Raw genomic sequence first — 26,461 nt, forward strand, 5'->3', positions numbered from 1 at the left:
CACACTAAGCTATTTAATGCAGAAAGTGCGTGAATTTATTGATATTTCAGCAACTGCCGTCACCGCTCCCTTTGCTGTCGCCCCCGTCTATCTGCATGTTAAGTTCTGGTCTTCAGCTTTACCTGTTCTGCCCATTTTAGTAGATGGTCTGTCTGTATTTGAATTTCTACGGGTCACAATTTGGTTTGTGTCACAATGCTTTCTTTTCCCAAAGTCCGTTATTTTCTACTGGCCCGTTTAGCTCTGAGGTCAGTTTGAACTGGGCTGGTTCGCACCCGTGCGGTGTGGGAGAGGGCAGGAGGGCAGGCTGGGGGGATAGATTTCTTGAAATCAGTGTGTGAGTGTTCTTCAGATCTTTACGTATGATGTAAAAGGAAATGAATTAGGCTTAGTATTTATATATGAGCATAGATGAGAGCATGGATTTATTCTAATCTGGGATGTATTACACCATGTCTGCTCTTAATTTTTACCATCCAATACTTGTTTTTTTTACCAATGACCTGGTGGGATGCTGTGCCATAAAACTGCCAAGGATTTTTTTTGCTAAAAAAGTTATTAATCAGCAATTCCTACAGATATGGTTTGGTGTAACTTGTGTGAAGCGAAGGAAAAGACGTTAATGAAAAGTCTACCCTAAAAGTATACAGGCTGCTTTTATTTGTAACAGCTGACTCCTAACGTTCTGTAGCAGGGAGAGCTTTTGGTACAGCAAAATGTCTTTATGTGGCCATATAAAATTTTAGTACCAGACAAATTACTGTACGTTTTCAGTGTGGGGTTCCTTGTGTGTTTCTATAACGTACAAGTGTGAGCAGAGTATCCACAGAACGTGTAAAGCCAGCTTTAAAATGAATCTTCAGGTGGCTCAACACATGCTTTTTTCGTGCTAAACATACTGAAGTCTCCTCAATGATTTCATTAGGGAATTCCTCGAGCACATGGAGAGTATCAAAAGAGAGTGGTGGAACTGTGGTGAGTGGGATCCATCCCTGGTTTGTCACTGGCATTAAATAGATCGTCCTTAATGTCTTTCGGGCTGGAGCGCTTCATATGCAGATGGCGCGGATAACATGTCAGGTGCCTGATGCCCACCCGTCCATCGCGGCCGCTGCTCCAGCTGCCTTCCTCTCACTCCGTTCTGTTTTTTCCATTGAAAAATCTGCGCCCTTGGAAAGAACAAAGTTTGCACCTGTAAATACATCCTTATAGAGATTTTTAAGATCGATGTGTTGATTTTTTTTTTTAAATACAGAATTATTCTTGTTTAATTTATTTGAGCGGCGTTTTTAAAAGAGAGCTTCCTTTAATGAGGTGCATTGAGAATGTGGCTTGCTTGTGCGCTTCTCCGGCATTGGTTCTCGAGTAAGAGGCACAAGGCAGGGAACCCTACGGAAACGAAATAGGTTCAGCTGTAGAATCTTCCCGGAAACTCAAGGTGTACACTGACTTTCCTGATTTTGGTTAGATTTCCTAATTTTTAAAATGCAAATCTGAATTTTTGCTATTCTGTAGATAACACCCAGTTTGCACATCCTGATAACTTGACTGGCTTAGGTAAAAATACTGATATTCTTTGTTGTTGGTTGCTTTTCCTTTCCAAAATGCTTCTGTGTTGGTGCAATTATAACAGTATGAATAATTTTTAATGCAAAGATTTTTTTTTAACAAATTTGAATATATTTTATGGATTACATGCCAATGTTCCAAAGCCAAATACCTTTTAAATTTAAAGCTGAGAATGAACAGTTGGAGGTCTAATCCATTAATTTTTACAAGCTGACTTTCTTAATACTTCAAAGAGAACATCTTTGACGATATTGCTGTGCTACTCCCCTCCTCAGCACCCCTCCTCTTATCTCTTACCCAACGCCTGCTCTTCTAAGTCTTCACGTTCTGCTTTGGGCAAATGACAGAAGTGTATGTGTGCAGGGAACGCATCTTCCTTAGTTGATGTAATCAGTTATAGGACGTGATGATCTAGAAATGTGCTGTCTTGGTGCCGCATTCTATCTCTATACTGGTGCCAAAGAACATTGTGGTTACTGCTTTTCTAGTAGTCTTCTCCCCTTACCCAAGTTATTTTATTTTAACAGCACAAGTGGTATTGTGAAGTATTTGTGTTCGGCAGCCGTGAGCTGTTGCCCTCTGAGCCACCTGACTCAAGCCTAGAGTGCATCCCTTTCCCATCCGATCAGGTCTGATCCATGCTGGCTGTTTTTAAATGTGTTTTTTCCAAGTGTTGCCTTGCCCCTGTTAGGCAGTGACTGGTTTATCACATCTTAGGGTTTCACTTCCCAAGATGCAGGTATTCCTAGTCCCGGGAAGCTCCGGAGGATGAACCCTTTCAATCTGTGTGCTCGCTTTCTACTAAGAGCTTTTGGTTGGGCAATTTCTGTCTGTCTGTTTTCAATTTTAGGCAATCTCTTTTCTGTCTGTCTGGTATTTTAATGTAAAAACACAATGCATGACATTGTGCCGTCTAAATGTTTATTAGCTTTTAAGGTTTGTCTCAAGAAGCTTTTTTTGTTCAATAAGCAGAAATCTGGTTACGTTTAAGTGCTGTTGTGATAGATCTTTTTTTTCACATTAAAATAAATACAGTTGATTTGAGTTCAAACACAAACAAGCGTGTGCGCGCTCTGAAGGGTTCTCTGCTGGAGAGCATCGTGCTGGAGACTCTCTAACGGCAAGTTTGCTTCAACTTCTGGAGATTTATCTTCCTCCTCTTGTCTGTTTGGAGCATTTAAGACTCAAGAGAGGGAAACTGCGTTGCCACCTTTTTCTCCTTTAACTTGCCCCCCTTCATTTCTAACCCCTGGGCCTTTAGGACTTGATAATCTTGATGACAGAAAAGCCTGTAATGCGCCAGCAGTTGGGAGGCAGCGGGTTTTTTTGTGGTGCAGTATATGTTTTCAGAGTTAAGTCTGCATTTAACTTTATTTTGTGAATTAGCGTTCACAAAATATTAGAAAGCATTTGTATTGCTAATAGAAAGATCATCCCGAGGCTGAGGAAGCACGGTTAATTGAAAAAGCAGCCGTTTGTAAAGTGAAGAAAAATTTAAAACATTTCATACCCTAATTAAGAATATATTCCCGATTTAAAATGGAGGGCATTGATGTGCTGTGTGAAGCAAATACACTAAAACCCCCTGGAAACAGTCATATCCTCCCTTCGTCCTCTTAATCCTTTCCCAAAATGCAGTTTAAGAAGAAAGATAGGACTTTTTTTTTAATGTAGCCTGAAACCATTTTGCTAGAAAGATATGAATTGATCTGTTAGCGTAGGGAATGAAGGTTGGACTGGGGTTATTACCCGGTCAGCATTTTAGAATCTCTTTCCTAGAAAAATCTACTATTTTTTTGGCAGCGTGGGTATAATCTGCCTCTGTGATGATGTTTTAAAGCCGTTTGGTCTTGGGTAGGAGAAGTCATGGGAAGCAGAGGATGCTGTGGATGAAGGATGTCTAAGAGGCGCAGATGCGAATGCATTGCAAGCAGGGTTGGGTCCCTGAGGACTGGGGCTGAGCGTTCCCACCCCATCCACTGCTGGAGGTGATGCTCCGATTGTGTGTCGGGTGAGAACAAGCGGAGAGGGAGCGTCTGCCTGAGCGTTCCTGTCTCCTGGCTAGATGGCACAGTCGGTCAAGTCATTACCATCGCACTTATGGATACTTGGGTTTATGTTTGATTTAGATCGCAGTGGAGTCTGTATCCAGGTCCTTCTTTATTATTATTTCTATTATTTAAGATCATATTTATTGCACCATAAATTGACACAGTGCTTTGGAAACCTGGGAGACGTTCCCACTGCTGAAGATTTACTGTCCAAATGAGATAAACATTATTGGCTACGCAGCCGCTGGTTTACTAGGGACTGGCGAGACTCGGTAAAACCAGCAGCCGCGTGGCCGAACAACCACGGTGCCACTGGAGCTGGGCTTTGGCAGAGGGTGCCTGTGGGGTGCACAGTGGGGTCCCACACTGGTGGAGCTGGAGTGACCCTGAGGATGAGTTTGGGCACTTGGGTGTCCAGCGAAGGCTGACATAATGGGATGGAATGTGCAGCCAGCGTTCTGGCTGCAGGGGTTAGGAAGTACATGGACATAGTGCGTGGAAAAAGGGAGGGAATAGCTGAGAGCACCTTGTCCCACTTGCTGATCTCGTATTTGGGTTGATTACTTCTTCCTCTGGTGCATATGGTGGTGGGGATGGTGCTGCCATGTGCCCTCCCCAGTGCGGCGTTTCTCCTCTTCTGGAAAAACAACCAAAATCCCAGTTACGGCACTTCTGTGTGAGTGAATTCCTACATGAATTTCTTAAGTCGGAGCAACAGGAAAAGAAACTGAAACGATGTGGAAGTAGTTTGATATGAGGTGGGTTTTCACCTCCTCCATCTGCCTGGGGATGGAAGAATTGCCACTGGTGGGTTTTTTTCCATGGAATTGGAGGATCCTCCCCTGCCAGAGCCTGATCTCGAGGTGTGTGACGTGCACCTAGAGCGGTACTGATGTCACATCGCTAGAAACAGGGCATCCCTCAGACCTTTAAGTCAGGCAGATAACATTTCCAGCTAACGCTATCAGTATTTTTGTTATTTTTTGTGTTAATTTTTAATATTTTTTATAACTTTAATTGTTATTAGTTAGTTCTAAATTGTTAATTGTTAGTTCTAAAAGCAAAAAACCCGATAATAAACGTGCCTATTGTTTTTACACTAAAAAAAAAAAAAGAGTACCCTAGTAATTCCAATAAAAATTACCACAATGTATAAGACAATACTTCTGAAACATTTTAAAAACAGTATTATCATTCACAGTGCAAAGCAGCTGGCATTTTACGATGGAACAGATTTTATTGTTGTTGGATATAGGGTCAAACACTTGCAACACATTCTCGATTTAAACAAACCAAAATCGCGAGTGCTTTTTTTGAAGATAAAATAGCTATGATTTTTTTTCCTTTGCTGGATGCTGTAGTTCCCTTCTCTACCTCTAAATATAGGCACACACTGTGCTTTTTGTACTGGGAGAAGCCGCTAGGCAGCCCAACTCCCTGTGCTCTCTTTACCCTGCTGTTATTCGAGAGGCAGAGGGAAAAATAGAACTATCTCAAATGTGATTAAAAACTCATCCTATCTATTTCGAGATAGGCAGATCTCCAGAACCAGAAAGAATAGCAAAAGATTGCTTCATTCTGGTCCTTTTTTATTAGTCGTATTTGCCATCAGTGGGAAGCTTCCCACCATCGCCTCTTAATTCGTTGTAGCTGCCTGCAAAATGGGTATGAATTGGGGTGGTTCTAAAACTGCCGGGGACTGGGGCAGAGGAGAAGCTGCAGGGAGCTCAGGGGAAGCCTCAGATATTTGGTTTGCCATTAATTTTAAACTTTGTGCGTGGAAAGTAGCATTGCATATTGCACGACGAAGTGATGAATCAAGTTCGTAGCTGTGCCCTGGTTTTACTGATGGGAGCTGAGGTGCTATGGAACTGCAGAAGCGAATTTGCTGCTTGCAGCCGCAGGGCTGCTGGTGCTCTGGGGTCCCCGGGGACGTTACCGGAGTCCAGGCACTGCCAGGGCTTCCGAAGGTGCAGCTGAAAGCCTGGCTGTAGCGTGGGAGTCTGGATGCTGTGGGCTGACAAACAGCATTCTGGGAACGTGAGGATTAAAACTTCATCGCTTTGTTGCACTCTAAATAATTATCCAAATCCTCCTGTATTTTGTGTTGCTTTTTCTGGAGTGGTTTACACCAGCGGTGCTGAAATAGTTCAGTTACAGATATGAATAGATTAAAAATCTGTTCCTTGCATCAGACAAGTGTGAGCTTTGGGAGCTGGAGCAGGATGCAGGTGGAGAGACTGTGATACAATTATGGTTTTATGTCTCTCTATTAAGCGTAATGAAGGGTTGGTTGCTGGCCTTAAATTCGGAAAGAGCTTACTGTAAAGCTTAAAACAGAAGTAGATTCCTGTAATTACTGCTTTGCAGTGAGGGGTATGGCTAGGTAAAGGGAATAAAAACTGCTCATAGTCCAATTGTATTTCCATAACTGCTGCACTTCTAAGCATCTGTTTTGAAAGATAATTTTTTTTGTTATACTACTTTTCAGAAACAAGCTAATAAAAGCAAAGGTGGGAGGGGGGGAGAGGTAAAGAATATCAAACGAGTGATGCTTAGAAAATATACGACCTTAACTTCTTTTGTGAACCCTGCTAAGTTACTTGAAGAATCAGTTGATTTGTTTACTAACCACATGAGCAATCTTCTATTTTGGTTTGTGATTAGTTCACTTTGAGATATTTGATGGTAGAATTAAGACTTTTGAAAACTGCAAATGTTACGTTTGCCTGTATTTGTAGTTGTATTTGCTTGGGCAAAGCTGGTGGAACAGGGTTCACTCAGTCCTGAGCCTCCTTTTGCTCTTACTCCACTTCGTTCTTATTGCCTGTTGGCAATAGAACAGACGAACTTGTATTGTGGTGTCAATGGTTTGAAATGATTCTTTAGATTATATTCTGTTTCAAATAGTATGAAATTATTTGTTGTGAGGAACGAGCATAATTTTTTTAGGAAGATAAAAATAGTTTTTCATAGCCTACATTTTTTTTCTCTGTATGTAATCATAACTGTTAGAGCTCAGAATATCCCTGTGCAGGGATAATCTGGCACCATTTTGCTCTTTGTACGTGTTTGGGACTGTGCACTGCATTGAACAGGAGCTGTTTCTGCTCCATGCAAGGAAGAAGAGATGGAAGTCCAAACTTTTTCTTGTCCCTTAGGGAAAAAAAAAACCCTAACCTACCTCCTTTTTCCTCTCCCTCCTCAAAATTTAGCTCCTATCTTTAAGATGGAGGGTTTTTTTCCTACTATCTTTTAAGATGTGCCGTACTCTCCTCCTTTTTGTGGAGCTTCTCTTGGAATCTTTTTTAAGGGGTTATATTTGCAATGTTCCTGCAGGCTGCTCCTGCCTTCCACAGTGGTCTGGCCAAAATAGAAATGTGAGAAGTTCCCATTACTGAGCTGTAAAAGAATACTGTAAATGGGTTACGCAGAAAAAACCATTTAGATAAAAATGCAACTTTCCCTCCCGCATACACTGCTAAGAATTAATAGCACATTCTTCCTAAATGGCTACTTCTATATTGTATTTTCACCTTAATGAAGTTCTTTGCCGAAACAGGAGTGTTTCATCTAAAATTTTAGAGCAAAATGGATCTATCTTTATCACCGGTGCTCCCTGCCTTGTGTTAAATCCTGCTGGAATAGCTACTGGTTGCCTCTCTGGGTACTTTATGGATGTCGGGTTCCAAGGTCAGTGTCCCAGTCTGACTCTCCATCCTTTTGCAGGGTGTGTATCACAGGGCACTTCTCACCCATCTGGTTTCACATCTGGATTTGTGCTTTCTGATGGGGTGGTACGGGGTGTGACCACCAGCTGTGTTCTTTCTGGCTCTGCTGCTCAGCCTGTGGCCTCCATGCAATGGAGGAACAAATGTGTCACTTACCAGGTCATTTTTGCAAGAAATACTCCAAGAATGGCCAAGCCCAAGGATGTGCGGCTGCGTCGTGGCCTCTGCCTGTGTTGCCCCGGTGCGGGTTCATCCTTGCACACCTGGATTAGCAGTGGTGAGCCTGAATGTGGTACGGCCCTGCAGCACCACGCAGCCGCTCGCCAAACCACACAAGTGTGATTTGTAATACATCCCTTTTCACTAGAAAGGAAATAAATGCCCGATTTAAAAAAAAAAAGAAGGAGGAATCCCTTGTGGTGGCAGTGAAAGTGAAGTGGAGATGCCTGAAAGCACGGCTCTTCAGTGCTGGGCATGGCCGGTGGCACCGGGAGGAGCGTGGTTGGCATCCTGCTGCCCAGCCCACCGGTGGGGCACATCCCACCGTGCTTTCAGGCAGTGGTGTAGGAAGGGACAAGATTGCCCCATCCCTGTGGGATGCAGAGCATGGCTGGTGGGGAGCGCATGTGTGCCTGGCTTTGGGTGATGCCGACGGCAGCCCATCCTGCCGCGCTGGTGTCTCCTTGCTGTTGTTCTGTTGGAGCTGTTACGTCTCAAACAGACCCTGGTTTTTGGCTAGCTCTGCAGACAGAGGTCATTAGCTCATGTGTATGAGAACCAAGGTGTTTTCCTTCCTGCTGGCAGCCTCTCCGTGATGCACAGGAGCGGCTCCGGTGGCAATGAGCGATGCTAACCCTGTCCTGGGTGCAGGCAGGTGGCTGCACTGGGGTTATCGCAGCCTTTCTAGCGGATGTGCTGTAGTCATCAACAACCAGTCCCAGGCAGCAGAAACCCAAAAGAAATACTCATCCTTTTTAACAGTTTCTTTTTTAGTAGAAGGGTTTTAATATAAAGGTGAGAACAAAACTGTTCTGTAGGAGTAGGGCTAATAGAAAGATTCCTGCTTTAAGCAGCTACTCACTGTGAGCTGCAGTGGGAGAATGCTTTTATTAAAGGATTTGTTTGGTGTTTTCATAGTATCAGTAAAATGGTTCCTACCTATAAGCAGAAGTGGTAGCGATGGAGACACAGGTAGGAGCTGATAGAACTCAAGAGTCTCCCTGTTCAAAATAAAAGTTACTTTGGCAGTGATGCCGAGCAGCCTTTTGCATCATATTTGTGACAAACTGCTCTTCAAGGGACCCTGTGCTCGGGATATCCTCCAAAACGTGAAATACAGGAAAAATTTAAGACCTTGTTTTGTTGAGGCTGTTCTGATGCCTGTAAAAGTGCTCTGGAGCTCTTCTCTGTGTTTTTTTTCCTAGACATTTGTGTTTTGGATGTCTTAGTTGAATCCAGAATCTAGCTGGGTTATTGCAGGTGTCCTGCATTGGGGGTTTAATGGCTTTTTTTTTCCCCAGATGTTGTTTCCCAGTCTTCCTTGCTCCTGCCCAGCTGCCTGACTGGAGTCATGATGGTCCTGCTGCTGCCTTCACTGTTAGCTGAACACAGATACAGTAGGAGAGGGTGTTTATGGTAGCCCACCTTGGCTGATTTGTTTGGAAAGCTAAGGAGGAACTGCCTAGTAGACACACTTGAGAATCAACTTATGCACTTGGCACGCAGGTGATTTGGTGCCCAGACACCCAGAAGGTGCCCAACGCTGCCTGTGTGCATCTCGCCCAGAGGTGCCTGTCCTTTTGGGAGGACAGCAGCGATCCATTCAAAAGCATATGCCTTTTTCAAACTCAAAAGGTAGGAAATCAGTCGGTGCTGTGGGGCGAGGACATCCTCGGCAGGTACCATGGCAGTCTCGTGCCTGGTGCCGCCTGCACGGTGCCACCGGGGAGCTGGGTGCACACTGGTCTGTCACTGCCCACTTGCTGTTCCCTGCAGAGTGTTTGCAAGGAAACAGCTTTGCAAATTCCTCCCCTCGCTGATTTGCACCTCACTGGGAAATGGATCACAGGCTTCTGCAATTCTTGATTCACAATGTGTTCAGATAGTTACTGGTTCGTGTACATTTGTTACGTTTGAGTTGATACCTTCCTTAAGAGACTTGTCGTCTAATTGTTTTCTGACTCTTACTCCTAACTAACACTGAGCTGAGTCCATATTCTGATTTTGAGAGGGTTATTTATAGTCGGTGAGGCTTTGACTACTTACATTCGTCTTCCAATAGTCTTCCAATCAAGGACCGGAGCAATACTACACCTCATTAGGTGGGTTGCATAATAGCTATTGATTCGCTCCCAAAATTTCCCTTCTCTGATTCACTTTTTGTGAATCACGGTAGCTCAGAGGAGACTTCAGATCACGACTTTTGCAGCCAAATATGCAATTCCCTGGAAGCCAGCGTCAAAGACTTAAATATTTCAATGTAATTCTTCATTAACTTGCAAATGTTGTATTAATGGGACATTGGTTCTGGAGTTTTTGTGTAAAATGAAATGTAAAAAAGCCCACAGAAGTGATTGCTTGAAGTAACTCTGGAAGGCAAATATTTCTGCCTGGGTGCAGTCTGCTCGGTCATTTGTGTTACCTAAAAACGCGCAGCATAGTGGATAGTGTTACACTGAGCACTAGTTTTTATTATTACTCAAAGTGCTCTGCAATCCAGTGAATGCTGAGGCCCCCGCGGGGTGAAACCATGAGAGATACGATGGTCTCGATTGTCACCAGGCAGGACACATCACTGTGCAGAACTGGCTCTTCCCCTGCTCTTCACGTGAAAAGGTGCTGCTAAACCTGAGTTACTGGAGCTCCTGCAGCCTTCTGATTGTTACGGAATTTAAAACTTGGTGGCTGGGAAGGCAAATGCAATACAATGAACTAAACTGAGGCCTCTCGGACTTCTGCCATGGCTTTTCCATGCCCTAGGACAGGAGTGCCTGTCCCTAAAAATGTTTGCTACCCCATGTGAGTGGCTAACCATTCCGAGTGCAGCTTGATTCCACTCTAGATGTGATTTTCTTGTGGTTTTTTTTTTTACTCCTGCCTGAAAGATTGTGTCCAGTTCTGGAATCCCCAACATAAGAAGAGTATGGAACTGTTGGAACAGGTCCAGAGGAGGCCACAGAGATGATACAAGGGATGGAGCACCTCTATAGCAGAGGACAGGCTGGTCCAGTGGGAGGTGTCCCTGCCCATGGTAGGGTGGTGGAACTGGATTATCTTTAAGGTCCCTTCCAACCCAAACTATGCTACGATTCCATGATTTTTCTGTTTCTTTTTCGGTGCTCACTGTACCTGGCAGGCACACTGCTCTCTAAGTTGTGCTTTTAAGCATTGGTTGCTACAGTAAAAATCTTGATGGCCATTGTTTCCATCAAAAAAAAAAAAACCCTTCTCATCTTCGAAGTCACTGCTGTTACAATAATTTTCTCTTTGAAGATGTCAGGATTCTGTCTTTGATTATACACTAGATTGTCTCTTGTCATTGCATAATGATTTTTATTGGGTAGACAGACATTTTTCAGTTCATCACAGTTCATCCCCCATCCCAGTGCTTCTTCTACAAAAAGATTATGTTGAAAACAGGTATTTAAGAATATAGATCTTCAAGAAAATAACTGGTTTTGGCTTTTTGTTTTCCTGAGAATTTTATAAAACTGATGTGTAATATAGCTTTCTTTTACAGTTTGAACTTAGACTTTCAACATTTACCTTTCCCCTTCTCTTCTTTTTGCTTTTGATTGCACCAAAAATCATTATTTCAGGGATTTTCTTCTACTTTTTCATTTGCCGTTTTTGCAGCTTACGCAACACAAAAAGAATAAATCTCTAATTCTACTACCAGTTTATTCAGCTTTAGACAAGTTTTGGGGAAAGAAAGAGAATAGAAAAGGGGTTTAGAAAATTAAATAGTGCCTATTCTTTTACCACAAAAAAGAATGTGAAAAACTAGTTTTTTCTGTTCTTTGATGCTGAGCAGACTTTAGGAAAGAAATGTTGGAAAAGAAAATGAGGGGAGATAAGTGATTAAATAAGCATTAACACTCATTTTTATGGTTACTGAGGAAAAGGAAGAGAGGAAATGATGAATTCTCATGGCCAACTTTTAAAATATACATGAGAAAATTTAAACCCCTTTGGAATGATGAGTAGGCTGATGCTGCGTTAGTGATGCTGTTCTGTCGGCTGGCTCCGCTGCTCGGCATCCTGACTTCTGGCTGGCTCCTGAGCGAGGAGGTGGCTGTGTGGGAGAGGAGGAGGCACCGCTTGCAGCACGCTTTTCCAGCAAGGTGGAGGTCAGTCAGCCAGTTGGGTGGGTGCTTGGTGGGTTGGCTGTTTTTTTCAGGTGGTTGTCTGATATTGGAGACCGAGCACTCTGCTGCCAGACCCTCCCAGCTCTGCTCTCCATTGAGGACCAGTTGAAAGCCTTGGCAAGCACTCAGCAATGCCCCTGCCATCGGAAGCTGTTTTCTGTTTTATGTGATGTGTACTGGTGGTCTGTCGACATCCCAGGGACAAGCATTTCTGTTGCTGCTGCGATAGATGCTCAGCTTTCCGAGCACGGTGGTGAAACAAAGGTGTCCTGGCAGCAGAGCTCCTCTCCCTCTGCTGTAGAGGAAGGATTTGGTGTGGAGGGATGTGCCAGCTTTGTGGCTGTTCATGGCTGATGCCTTAAATTGTGGTACTCTGCACTAGGACGTTGTTCACCTTGCATTGAAGAGTAGGGACCTTCTGAAATGGGAAGTGCCTTGGAAGGTCCTCCCAAGTGAAGTCACTGAGTGATGTTGATACCACCAGGGTAAATGGGAAAAGTGGATGAAAATGGGGGATAGAACTGTGTCAAGCAATGATTTATTCCTTGGAAAATGGATGTTCTGTAAGAATGGCAGGAGACCCCATGCCTAGGTGAAATCTGGAGACTTATGTCTGGTGATGGCTGTGTGTGTGCATGTTTCTAGCAGGTTGTTGTAAGGTTCCCTTATTTGCTAGGTTCGAAGGGTTAAGCATGACTAAATCAAGTATACCCTCTCAGTGGGGTTTACTTGCGTGGCTTCATGTGCTCAAAGTCTTTGTGTGGAGTTTGTGAATCCTGGTTGCGGTTTTAAACAAGCACTTTCTGTCCTTGTTTTTATAAGGAAAAGAGCTAAAAAGGACTCACTGTGTCTTTAAACTTGCAGATCCTCCAAACCTCCCTGGGACATCGAAGGGGGAAGGGACCCTTTCAGGATTAATTAAACAGAGATGTCTCACTGTAGACTTCAGGGTTTACTAGAAACGCCAGCCCCTCACCCACGTCTGGTGGTGCCTGCTATTATTCAATCAGGGCTGTTACAAGAAATCTGAGAATTCTTCCCTTTCTCCTCCGCTGCCTTTCATTTCTCTGTCCTCCTAACCTGTTTGTGTATGGTTAAGTTTTCCATGCCAGGGAGAAGCAGAGTGGAAATGTCAGGGGTCAGGCTGCAGGCAGGGCAGGCAGGGAGCAGGCAGCCCAGCCGCAGCCTTTGGCTTTCTGAGAAACCGGAGCTATGTTTGTTCCAGAGGAGATTAACTCTTTCGGCAGAGCTGCCTTCTGCTCAAGAAGACTGGAGGCAAGGTGGGTACGTTAACACACTGAGTGTGGACTTTGTTCATGAGTATGTCCTTGCGGTCCTGTTGGTGATGGATCCTGCTGCTGTCGTTTCACTTGCCCTCTTGTCGAAGCACAGCTGGGCCAACATTTCATCTGTCTTGGCCAGAGGGTAAGGCTGTGTGGATCCGAACTAAGGATGCAGGATAGCAAAATTTGTTGCAGTGCTATTATGGTGACCTGTATTTCTCAGGGCGTTTTCCAGTAAACGAAGTGTTCATCCATGAAGGGTGTGAAGCTGCTGTTTGGAGACTCTTTTAAATTGTGTCTCAGGAGTCGCTACTCAAAAGATACCTAAAGGACAGTATGAGTGCCCTTGCTTTCAGGATAATCAGTTTTGATGTTGGGCCAATTGACTTAGTATCTCACAGGCTTTGGGATGAGCATGGTGCAGTGATTCACACCTGCAGCAGCCGTGGCTGATGGCAGAGGGAGAGCTGAGGTGCTGTGAGCGTTTTGGTTGTACGACTCGAGCTGTACTACCTGCATCTCGCCCCACCTATGCAAGCAAAATGTGTAATTCCGTGGTGGGGTGGAGGATGGTGTTTGGTGCCTTCTTTGCATTTGAGGTAGTGAAGTGGGTGCTGAAGAACCAAGTCTAGCCAGGTTTGACAGAGCATCAAAGGGCAAACAGTGCTCTGCTTGGGACAGTTGCAAGTGGACATTACAAGGCAGTTGTGTTGCATGGAAACTTCTTCAGGTTTGGCTTTCTTTTGGTAGAGAGGTGTTTGCGTGGAACTTGCACATGTTGAGCTAAGAGGTCTCTTCAGGGTGAGGTGGTTGAGTGTATAAGGTGACTGTAACTCCATAGATGTCAGAGTTGTGTTTGCAAAGAAAGTCCTTTCACAAGGAAGACCTGTTCTTGCTGCTTTATTTCTGATTTTATGACCTTATCTGTATGCCTTAGAGATTCTGCAGCTCATGTGCATGGGAAGGTGGTTTACTGTTGCCTGATCAGCTCAGCCCCCAGCTCCATGCTGTGCTACCTAACTGCTTTGTACAGGGGTGATGAATGTGCCACAGTGCATTTCTCCATTCTAACTCAATGTGAGCTAAAGAGTGATGTTGGTGTGTCCAGAAGAGTGAGGCCATTTGTGCCAGCATTCCCCTCTGACGAGCCCTGCCACATTGAGCGCCTGTTGGGACAGGAGAATAAGCACAGCGCTCTGCCTTTTGCCCCCTGTACTGCACCCCGTGGGCTGGGGCTTGTTGGGAGGCCAGGAGCTCCCTGCTTTCTCCATGCTTCTCTTGATTAGTTCTACGTGCACACAGTATTTACTTTAAACTTACCTTCTTCCCCTGTTAACGTGGCTCGTGGAAAGTGGTGCAGCAGGAGAAGCATCACTGTCTCTGGAGGATTTCTCCTGGAGATGGGTAGTGAGAAGGACCCAGGACAGTCCATGCTTCTGCTAACCGAGTCTGAACTGGGTTTATAGCAGTTGTCACCAACAGCGGTAGCTGTGTATGGAACAGGAATGAACTCCAGTTTCTTGTGTGCTGCTCCTGTGTGGAGCTCTGTCGCAATGAGGTCCCCAGGGAGGCACTGTGCTCCCCCATGCCTGCCCTTGGTGCTTCAATGCTGCTCCCGTACCCTCTCCGCGCTCCCCTGCCTGTGCCAGGGGCAGCTGGTGCTTCTGGGCATCCCCTTCCTGCGAGCCAGAGGGCAGAGCCCACACACCCACCAGCGTAGTGGGGTGAGCTAATTGTGCTGGTTTTCCATTTTTCAGGGATATTGAAATTGTTGTGGGTCACAAATCACCTGAGCACATGGCTAGGAAGGGAACACGGGTCCATATTTCACCTTTGGGCTTGAAGATGAGGCTGTCCGTCCTGTGTTGTGCTGACCCGTTTTGGTGATTTACCGGCCTGTGAAACTTTAGAGTTAATTTTCCGCTGCAGCGATGGAGTCTGCCTGTGCCTCTCTTGCTGGAGCAGCTGTTTGCTTCTGATTCGTTGCTATTCTGAGAACTTCGTGAAGACTCTCCACAGTGATGTGACAATTGGAAGAAAAAGATGAGCTTATATTTTTCTCATCCTAATAGTGGCACTTACAGCAAGCCAGGTTTCTTTGTGTGGGGTTCTTTTTTTAAGGTGAACTTCTCTTGCTGCCATTGCTTCTTCACATGTTTGGGGATTTCTTCTATCTGACAATTTTTTTTTTCTTTTTCTTCAGATTGATTTAGTTTTCAAACATGCTGTTTGAACAAACCCGGTCCTCTGTCCTCCCCAGCTGAATCCACTCCTTTCTGTGGCTGTAGGGGGTGTTTCTGAATGTACCAAATCCATTTTATGGCAGCAACATTTCCCTTTCTTTTTGTAGCCAAGATAACATTTTGAGGATACCAGAACTTGGAGTTTTTCTATAGCAGGAAAGACCTAGCAAGAACTTACCTAGAAAGTGTGGTTTGGGTTGATAGCATCAGAGCTCAGTCTGATATGCAAACACTTGAATGTTTTCCAGCAGATTTTGACCCGTCTTTAATGAACTCAGGCTTCCTGATAGTTCTATTTTTTTAAAGTGTCTTTTCCTAGGCTCTTTAGAAATTGTCCATGAATTACTAGAAATTTGAATGATTTGAAAAGCATTGGGTTTGGAGTGTTGCGCATCTGCCTTCTATGTTCTTTGGCTTGGAACGGGCTGAGCGGTGCCTGTCTCTTAACCATGGCTCTGTGAATGCCTTGGTGAGACCCAACTTTGTTCTGGGGGCTCTGCTCTCGCTTTCGTCTTACTCCACGAGTGAAGTTACTTGAGCTCCTTTTGAATTTAAGGAGGCTGTTTCCTCAGGTTCCCTCATATCAGCTGCTACTTCTGAGACACCAGACTGCAGCTGGAGGTATCCTAAAGAGGAATGGGATGTGTTTCAAGGTAATGCTATAAATAAGGGACATAAAAGAGCAGAAGCTCCTGACTGCTGTTTCGTCTCGCTTATTGTTAGTCTCTGGTAAACTCCAGTAGTATTTTCACAAATATCCTTGAACTCGTGTGGTTTAACCCACAGCATTAAAGTACATGATCACCATTTCTTGGTGTGCAAGAGCCTCGGATGTGTGAGGCCCCAGGGAGAGATTGACTTTGCCGGTGGCAGTTTTGTATTACGGTCTCTCGTAATTGTGAGTTATAGATTGGGCAGAGGCACCTCCAGGAGCAGCAGGCAGAGCTGGGGGGGAGATGGGAGGGACCAAGGCGGGGGGGCAGCTCTAAGACCCTGGATCTGTGGCCATGGAAGTCAAGCTGGATGTAGATCTGTCTCTGGGATATGAGGACATGGCTCCTCTTGATTTCTTTGGGAACACAAAAAAGTCTTTGGCCAGCCATATCCAAGCCTTTGCCTCACAAGAGACTGATAAGACTCCAGAAACAAATTCCCTTTTATACCCTTGGCTAACGAGTACTCATTTAATTTGCATCCTGAAGCTATGAAACCATAAACAAAGTTCTTTGAAGGGAATATTCTCTCATTGTTTTCCCTTCATTTAAGGAAAATAGAGATTTCCATGTATAATATGGAGGGCTTAAATATCCTACTTATTGTTCTCATTTCTATTTTTTCCCCAGTAATCAAGTAGAGATTTTTGCACAAATCTGACGAGAGAAAGCTGGAATTTACATGTTTCCTCCTCTCTTGCACTCTGTGCGTAATCAGCATCTATTCATTGCCTTTCCAAACTCCATTAATACACCCACTCCCCTTGCCAGTGTGAGTGGGCATTTCCACGTTATTTTTGGAGGCCTGCGCTGTGCGTTGAAACTCATGTTGGGCTGAAGGTCGTACTGCTACTTTTCATAGAATCATGGAATGGTTTGTGTTGGAAGGGACCTTAAAGCCCACCCAGTTCCAACCCTCTGCTGTGGGCAGGGACACCTCCCACTGCATCAGGGGCTCCAAGCCCCATCCAGCCCGGCTTTGAGCACCTCCAGAAATGGGGCAGCCACAGCTTCCCTGTGAAACCTGTGCCAGGGTATCCGCACCCTTGCAGGAAAACATTTCTTCCTGGTATCTAATGTAAATCTCCCTTCTCTCAGCTTTAAACCCTTCCCCCTTGTCCTGTCCCTGCGCTTCCTGATCAAGAGCCCCTCCTCAGCTTTCCTGGAGCCCCTTTCAGTACTGGAAGCTGCTCTAAGGTCTCCCCAGAGCCTTCTCTTCTCTCCTCTCCTTTCTCTTTTGACCTCTGTGTCATCCAGAAGAAATGAGCAGTAGCAAAACTTACTAGAATGAAACAACAGCGTATAGAATGAATTGATGGGTAAAGTAAATATTGCTCTTTCAGGCATCGTCCCGTGGTGAAGGGTCGAACTGGTGGTGGTGATGTAGCGGCAGAACGAAGCTCAGGCCAACTCCAGCCATATTTCAATATTTAACACCCATTAGAAGGTTCCATTGTAATGGGAAAAAACAGCTTTGGTAGCCCAGGACACCGTCTGCCACAATTGGAGGCCAACAGCAGGCTCTCAGTGTGGACCAGTGGTGGCCACTTCTGCGGTGCCTGCTGGAGAAGGCAGGTCTGGCAGGTGATCCCGCATGGGGAGGTGGCAGCCTTAGTCACCGTTAATCAGCTTAGCTCCTTGTTAAATGTCAAAGTAGCAATTTAATGTAGAACATTTAAGTAGGGTCTTTTTTCAGTCTTTGTCTCTCCTGAAATAATATCAATGTTCAGGAAGTGGTTTTTGTTAAGCGAGGGCATAGTGAACGATGTCGTGCGACTTCTGTGCAGGCAGAAAATTCCACTTTGGATTTTATGAGAAGTCTCGTATTTGCTTGTGCATTCTGGCTGTCGAGGGATGGATTGTTCATGGGCTAGAGTTGTGCGTAGAGCTGCGTGTGATGATTTGCGTGCGTATGAAATAAACTTTAAAGCATTGGGTGCAAAACCCAGCATTTCCTTACTCATCACGGATGTGTGGGTTGTTACCCTTGGTGAAAATAGGCTCAAAGCATTTAGTTAGCACAAGTGAGTGATGTATGCCAACAGCAGAGAAAACATGGGATCAGCCAGCCAATATTCCCTCCTACTGTGGAGTTCTTTCATGTTGTGTGCTGGCTACAGAGGTAAGGACGTGGCTGAGACAGCTGCCGTCCTTTGGACAGAGGGGTAGGAGGTTTGTACCTTTCTTCCCGATGCTAGGTCTTAATGCAAATTTGATGGAGCTGATGGGTGAAATTTTGTAAATTTAGTCCTTTCCAAGATGAACAGAAGTGCTCATTTTTTTGCAGGGCCAGGACAGGCCCTGGAAAGTAACTCAAAGCTCCTAGAGGAGTTACTGGTCTCTGGATGGCAGCGTATGAACATCAGGAGTGTTGGGATGGGTTGCAGTTGTCAGGCTTGCATTTGTTTTCCCTTGGAAGTGTCCAGAAATGGTTTGACTGTTGGTGGCAGTTGGTTTGATTTCTTAAGGCAATTTTCCTCACTTAGGCTGGGTCGTACCTTCTCATACCATGCAGCGCTAGGAGAACAGGAGATATATATCAATATATATGATGTTGGTGATGGTGCTAGGGAGCCCAACCGGCATTTCAGAGCTGTGCATTTAGATTGGGTTGGCTTAAACTATGGTTGAAAGTTTGGCTTTCAGTAGCTTAGCTTTCAGTGGCTGTCACACCAACCATGATTTCTCTGCACAGGGGAAGGCAGAACTAGGCGAGCAGAAAGCAGCACTGTGGTGCTGGAGTTGTGGTGGGACCTGGTTTGCAAGAACGGTCTCGTATTATGTGAGAACCAAACGCCCTGACTTCAGCCTTCAGAACTCCCCTCCCAATGTGCATATTTTGCAGTAAAGCCAGCTTGAGAGTTAATGAGTTAAACCAAAAAGAGGAACTGGAGGGAGCCAAGAGAGAGGAAGGATATGAGTTAAAAACAGTCCGTTGTCCTTGTGGCTGTCTAGCAGAGCACAGGAGCTGGTGCTGTCCCAAGTATTGAGCTTCTGGCTTCCCCTCAAACACAGGACTTACATTTCTTCTTAGAGAGTTGTAGAGTTGGAAAGCAGTAACTGCAGTAGCTCCCAGAGAAATAAATAGGTGTGAGCAGTTTCACACTTCCCTGTAAAGCCATGGACGTGTGTTGCCCTCCTGCTGGGCAATGGGCAGCAAAATGAGGAACCGCGTGTTCCCTCTTTCCTGTCTCTTCCCAGCAGGATGGAAGGGAACATGATTTTTAAAACGGCAATGTCATTCTCCTCGTCCACACGTCCGTTCTGTATCTTTAAGGTCATGCTATGTGTAAGGTGACTGCTGCCTTTTCCACTGTTAGGGTTAGCAATTTTTTTACTTAACGGTGTTTTCACCAGATTCTTCAGATGCTGACATGTGGCAAACAGCCTGAGTTTGTCCTCAAGTGATATCCACCCCGGCTTGGTGCTGGAGCTGTAGGGTAGGACACTGCAGTCTGACTGTAGCCCTACAGCTGCTAACAACAAACCCTTAACGCCGCTGTGGGTTTGGGCAGCCTCCCTGTCGTGGCATGCGCATCCTTCCATTGCTCCTGGTGAAAACAGGAGCTTGAAAAGAGGTCAAGGGAGAAAAAAGAAAAATATGTATTCGTAGCAAGCACTCTGCGTCTCCTGTTATCTAAATTCCGTGCAAGCAGCGAGCGCCAATGGAGCTCCATGCCAGCTCCGAGACCACTGAAAGCAAAATAAACATCTTTGCAGCATGGGCTGATACATGGTCCCTTTAGAGTCGCAGGCATCTCCAATTAATCATGCTGTCTGTGGAGGGAAGAGGCTTTGAGGACCAGAGGATGTTGGCCAGATCCGATGGGCTGATGGGGGGTGGACACCACTCAGTATTAAGGGTAAAAGGGCTGTGTTCCCAGCCCAAATGAGCAGAGGCAGCCATGCCGTGCCTTCTGGTGAGCTAGTCTATATGCAGCAAAGTCAAAATGCTTTAATCCTGGATTGTGGGATATATTAGTGGTGTGGAACAGTGCTCAGTGCTGTGCACATGCTTTCATCTGAAAGCCTTCTCTCTCCTTCGTGAGAGGCTCTCCCAGCGCAGCTCAGCTGGTTGGGTCTCGGCAATAAATCCATGGGCTGACCCAGCCTCATGGCTTCTTGAAATGGTAATGAGTGCAATGAGGCCAATACCCTGGAGGTGTGGGGTAGCTCTGCCCAGTGCTCCTGGTCCCCACTTTGGCTGTGCATATCATTCAGAATCCCTGGTGTCAGGTGTTCATCTTAACCGCAAAAAAAACAGGCTTCCTTTGATTTTGTTTGTGTTGGGGAGGGTTGCACCATTAAGCATCTTATGAGCTTTAAAAATTGCACAGGTTACACAAAATAAATGAAGGAGTGAAGTCGAAGCAACAGAAAGGTTGCAGTCACAAAGCAGGTGGGGCTTTTTATGGAGCACCAGTGGAGTCCTGCGTACTGTGCCGAGTCCAAAGCCAGAGACAGCCTTCATTTAAAGAAGAAGGCATGGATCTAGTCCAAAGTGGGGTATAGTTTGCCAGGGGTGAAGAAAACTGGAAGTGGTGCAAGATTTGGGGAGAACGCGGGTTGCAAGGGCCTTGTTCATTCTTAGAAACAAATGCAAAATGTGTGCTTCCTTCTACTCCCCAAAATGCCTTTGTTGAGGATTCTGTCAGTGAAGCCTCCATGAGGGAGAAGATGGCTCATTTCCTTATCAACACAAAGTTGTGTTTAAAAACACAATTTTAGGAGTAAATTAATCTGTGGAGGCTTAAGTCCAGCATGCGGGGAAACATGAAATGTTTTCAGACCTTATTTTTCTTGAAAACTGAAAAAAGATGATTCTGTAGTGTGTACAAATGCAGAGCTATGTGCCCAAACCAATATGTCAAACTGTCATGTGGGAGATTTGGTGAAAAACATCTTGTCCTAAGGGAATAATTTTAAACACTATATGTAGGTTTGCTGCCTCATAAGAGATCATTACTCAAATCTATTCTCTCTTACGGTAGCGCGGCCTCTGCTTAACGGGCGCAGAGTGAACAGAAGCCTATTAATTCATCCTTTAAGAGTGGTTATCAGGTGGTAGAGGGGAAACCAATCTCTGATCAGGGAATATAGTGTTTTTGGCTGAATCCTCTGATTTAGCCTTAACAAGATCAGTAGCAATGCCGGGGCTTCACGCTCGGCTGGCCATCAAGGACAGCGGTGGCAGGGCCGTGCTGTGCCGGGCGGCCGGACCTTGGGCAGCGCGGGCGGCTGAGGCTTTGTCAGAGCCGGTGAGGAAGTGTAAGGGACGAGCCCTGCGGCAAGGAGCCGTTCCAGGGATCTTCACCTCCTGGTTGTCACTTTGATCTCGCAGGAACGCTGAAGTGTGGAGTGGAACCCATTCCCAACCAGACCCCTACCAGACTGTGGCTGTGCTCTCGCTCCTGCCTGTCACTGCCTCCCATTCCTCTTGGTGGTGGTGGTTTGGGCAAAAAGGAGAGGAACGGCGTGAGCAGCACCTGAAGAGCAGCATGAACAGCTCGTCCCCCTGTGTAGCATCCACTGTTTCCTTGACTATACACCATCCTCCTCCAATTAATCTCCTCTCTCACAAGACGATGCATGTAATATGTGCTAGCTTTGCAGGTGAACTTGTTTTTAATGGGATTAGCTTACCTAAAAATAGGGACACATCTGGGTTTGCATAGTGTTTGGTGGGGTCATCACAGTTAAAAGCATGTGTTTGGTTTTAAAGAATTCATATGGGGATGGTACATGAGGGAAGAGGCTTTACGTAGCTTAACGTGGGCTAAGGAAAAAGTGGGAGGAGGAAGGAAGCTGGGGGGAATGAAGAGTGTATACATGGTGTCTTCAGGAGTGAGGAAAGTGTTGGGATCTAATCTTGCTCGAGAGAGATGTGTTTTTCCTGGGCTGATGTGAAAAAGCAGCCTGTGGTGTGAGTGTTGAATTTTCTCTGGAGTAGAACTCTCTTCTCCTTGTGTCCCAGCTGCTGCTACCAAGGGTGGTAGCCAGGCTCTGTGTTAGCTACCATGCTGCCATTAACGCTGTGTAAACAAACAAACAGCACCCTTTTATTTTCTGAAGGCATGCATGCCTTTGCAAAGTAGAGCAGAACGAAAGAGCAGCTTCCTAAACTGTGCAAGGTCAGAGCGGAGGCTACGGGGCATGGGAGAGGGGCTGGGTGAGTTCCATGGGCTGCGCTTTTCTCTCTGTTAGCTTGTTAGTTTGGGATGTAACGATTGAAATGTGCTTGTGTGGGTGAAGCCTGTTCGAAAGCTTAATGTGTAGGTTTTGCCTAAAAGCAAACTTTAATATTATTAATAAAAAAAAGAGCTTTTTGAGTCTTTAGGGATTGTGAAGCTGCCTGTGTATGCATCTCTGTAAAGGAGAGCTGCCTGGCTTTTTGTCCCAGCTGTTTGGTGCGATTCCTACAGTTGCTTTTGTAGGTTATTGTCACTGCTGAATGTTACCAAATTGTTCAGACAATTTAAATATTTACTTAAAACATACAGTTTAAACTGCAATGATGAACAAACTTACTGGAATGTTGGCTGCATACAAACAGGTAAGGGCTGGGAAAATGGGTTTGCAAATATTTCTTTGCCATAGCCACCCAGCTCTTCCAGATGTTGTGGCTGGCACTGGGAAGTGCCTGTGCACACGCTGAGCTAATAATATTAATCAAACCTCGTGTTAACTTCCAGGGCATTCAGCGATTATTGCAGGGATTTGCTCTGCTGTGAGCAATTTTGCACAGTTGGCTGAGATACACAGGGTTGGCTTTCCTCGACTTTATCTTCCTCTGAAATACGGAGTACGGGTTGCTGCTCAGCTCTGGTTAATGGTAGGATGGGCCATTATAATCATAGTAAAAGGATGAAATAGTTTCCAGTGGTGGAAATTTCAGCTTGGTCTGTGCAGTAACCGGGTGTTGGGCCCACCATGACTTCACGTGGTTGCGGTATGTGAGGAGGTAACTGCTGCTGAGGGGCAGGTGCTGGGTACACCGGGTAAAGGGACAGCGCTGCGGTCGCATGCATCTTGGTGGCTTTTGCCCTGCATGTGAGTGTCCTCCCTGGCTTAACACCCACCATCGCGTACAGCAGTAGTGGAGGCTGCCATGGCCAGGATGTGCACTGGTCACAGCTTTTTGGTGTGAGGATGCCATCATCGTTAACCCATTACCAGACTCTTTTTGGCCTTTAGTCTCTTTATTGAGTTTCATGCCTTCCATGTAAACATGTTGTGTGCTTACATGTGATGTTTTATTTCTTATCTGTACCTCAACATTTTCTGGTTTCAAGCAGCACATGCTATCCTGCGAACCCGGTGGTTTTACTCGCATCTGTCCCAGGTTCTGTTGTGTCACGTCCTTTGGTTTGGAGAGGAAGTCTCCACCCAGACCATCTCAGGATCTTGGGTATAGAGGATGGCTCTCCTTACAAGGCTATTGCTTTTATTAATAGCACTAACAACTTTCTTGCAGGAGTTGCTAATAGAGGCAGTTGTGCAGTTTAAACATCATTTATTTGAAAACTCCTTCCTTTCACTTAGCTGCACTTCATGACTGACAGGGATTTATCTGAAGCTTGGCAGCTGTGAGGCAATGACGGAATGACACCATCTTGCTTTACCTGACTAGTTTTAACCCACTGAGTCCCCCTAGTCTTTATTAAGAGTGCCCCTCAGGGCTGGGTGTGCTGCAGAGGGCCGGTACGGGGGCACTGCTGGTTTGAAGGAGGCAGGGAGAGAGCGAGGAAGGCTGGCGAAACAGTCCTGCCCAGACAGTAAGACTGGTTTGGGCAAGCATCAGGCAGGATCTTGTGCTTAAGGACATAGATCTCATTGGGTGGATCAGTGCAACTTTCATTTTTTTAATGCAAAGGTTTTTTTTCAGAAAAGCATTGCGGCTTTGTCAAGACAGAAATATTGGAAAAAAAAAATTAAATTGCACTGAGTATTTCCCTCTGGATTGACTTTGGGAACACTCGTGTCAATGCAAGTGGTACTGCAGGTTCTTATCCTCTTTTTTGCTTTGGTTTTGGAAGTGTCATTTTCTGTGCTTTTAGCAGTAGACCAGGAGAGCTTGAGCCCCCACACAGCAGTGTTGAGTTGGGTGGGCATCGTGTGAACTGTGGCAATTTGCATTAACTTTGCAAACTTGGGATTGGGTCCTGCTCACCTCTTTTACTGGGATTTTCCTTAAGTCCTGTTGATCACTGCAAGATAGATTTTGCATTGGTTCCTCTATCAGTAGTTTGCTAATGAATTCCATCCCCAGCAAACGTTTTAGAACTAATTTACTGATTTACAAGTAAGTGAGCCTAATTTATTCTTTAGATGCTTGTGGCACATGAACTTCCTCACTTAATCAGTGGCTGAGGACCTGATCCTTCCTGGTGTTGGTGGGGTCTGCGTGACCGATGCAGTCATCGCTGCCCGTGCTGGCACAGCGCAGTGAGCTCTGGCTCTGATCCTGACCAGGGACCTGGCACATGTGGCTGGGTGCTGGGTCCTGCTCTGGGAAGGTGCTGTCTCTGCCTCTTCTGTGGGTGTCAGTCAGCAGAGGCCGGTCCCCTGGAACCCTGCAGTAAGTGTTCCTTGCAGAAACACCCCGGAGATCCCTGCCAGCAGCTCAGCAGTGAGACTCTTTCCTCTTTATCTGTGAGAGAGGAAGAACGCTGCTGTCACAAGGACTAATCTCAAGGCGCTGGCTTTTCCTGTGCTGAGACCAGCATGTCCTGTACGTTCAGGGAGACCTCAGAATAAAAAATATTGGATGCTGCTTGTGTTGTAAGGGACATGAACAAATACAAATACAAAAAACCCGCTTGCCTTTCTCAATTCCCTGCAATCCTATTTGAGTTTTAAACATTTTACAAATAAACAGTTATTCAGGTATATTTAGAATCATAGATTGGTTTGGGTTGGAAGGGAGCAGCCTGTACTGTTCCCTGCCCTGCGCAGGGCTGCCAGTGGCCCTGGGCGGCAGCGTGGATGTGTTCCTCTTGTTAAGGTGGAAATGCTCCTCCAGGGAGGTAAAACTGCTTGTTATTCCTCAGAGACAGGCACAGACTGTGCAGGGAAGGGAGGTCTGGGATGTGATGCAGCTCAGGGCTAACAGGAAAGAGGAGTAAAAGTTCCAGTGTTGGGGCAAAGGCAGGTTGTGCGTCTCTGCCTGCTGAAACTCTGCCTTGGGGTGTTACATGGCCAACTCTGCTCCTCGGTACTGCTTATTTATCAAAAATGACTTAAAAAATCCAACTACAGGGGACTCTACTTCAGAGTTCAGAGAATGTGAGCATCTTTGAGCTGCTGGTGCTGCGGCCTTTGAACATTGAGGGAGGGTATCACAGAGATGTGTACCCAGAGTGCAGCTGTGCGAGGCTGAGGTGTGTAACGGAGCTTTGTGTTGATTTTGCACATGATTGTAGTAACGCAGCGCGTGGCTGGACAGGCAGCAGCACTGCTCCGGAGCCACATTCCATCTCCTGTCGCTTACAGCATCACGTCCCCAGCTTCTCATTAGTTTCTCTGCATAGTGTTTTGATACTATGTTAAATACAAGCATCTCTGACATCCTATAATCAAGCATAAAAGCATTTTCCAGTTTAAATCGGGGACTTTCAGACTAGTTTAAGATTATTTTTTAATATCGCTATGAGCGTGTAATGGAGCTTTCCAGTTCCTGTTTTGTACTGGTTAAATGAAACAAATTCAACTTGCTCCACAGCATGTGGTAAACACACGCTGCTTGGCTTTGTGAAACATTAAAAAGATGATGTGAAGAAAAATCCTAAGGAGGTTAAGCATTCCCAGCCATTTTTTGGCAATCTTTGGCACATGCCAGTATCACCCTGCACGATAGGAACTCTCAGGGAGACGTTCCGGTCCCTGCGTTAGGGAGTGCTGCATCAGGTCTGTTCTTGCCTCTTGTGCTCAGGGTGAATATCAATGAAATGGTGGATGAGAGGAAATGCAGGCTGCCTGTCAAGATGATGTTGGCTTTTTTATTTGTCTTGCCTTGTACTGTTCCTCTCCTTACCTACTGGTTTTAATCCACAAAAAGCCCTCCTTCCGGGGCCAGGGGAGGCTGTCTGCCTTGGCTCAGGCATCCTCCCTGGCAGAGCAGTGGTATTCCCTGGAGTGGGTTAGCTCCGAGAGGGATCTCTGTGTTCCAGGGCAGGCAGGTTGGCTCCTCCACGAGACAGGGGAGCAAGCCCGAGCCTGCGCTGGGCTGCCCAGCCCCAGCCAGCGTGGAGAACCACCACTGCCTTGCTGTCCAGAGGGTCTGTGACCCCAGGGAAAGTCCAGCTGAGGAGTTACAGGAGAAGGGATGAAGTTTGGGGGATTTGCCTTCGGGCTTTTCTTGGTGAGCTGACTGAGGGTGATGGAGGAAGTGTAAAAAGTGATTGATTTCGGAAGAAGGTGATGAAAGAATGATGTCCCCTGGCTGCGCTGGGCAGGGAAGGGGCGCGTGCACTAAGGCAATCCTGCAAGATGAGAGGAGATTACT

General features: G+C 45.7%; 1 protein-coding gene across 1 annotated transcript in view; it reads left to right on the forward strand.

Moving 5' to 3' along the window:
* The window catches only part of MN1 (MN1 proto-oncogene, transcriptional regulator), a 40,561-nt gene that overhangs the window by 8,326 nt on the left and 5,774 nt on the right, over window positions 1-26,461 (forward strand). The window lies entirely within an intron of this gene.

This window comes from Cuculus canorus, chromosome 17 (genome assembly GCF_017976375.1).
Source record: "Cuculus canorus isolate bCucCan1 chromosome 17, bCucCan1.pri, whole genome shotgun sequence".
NCBI lineage: Eukaryota > Metazoa > Chordata > Aves > Cuculiformes > Cuculidae > Cuculus > Cuculus canorus.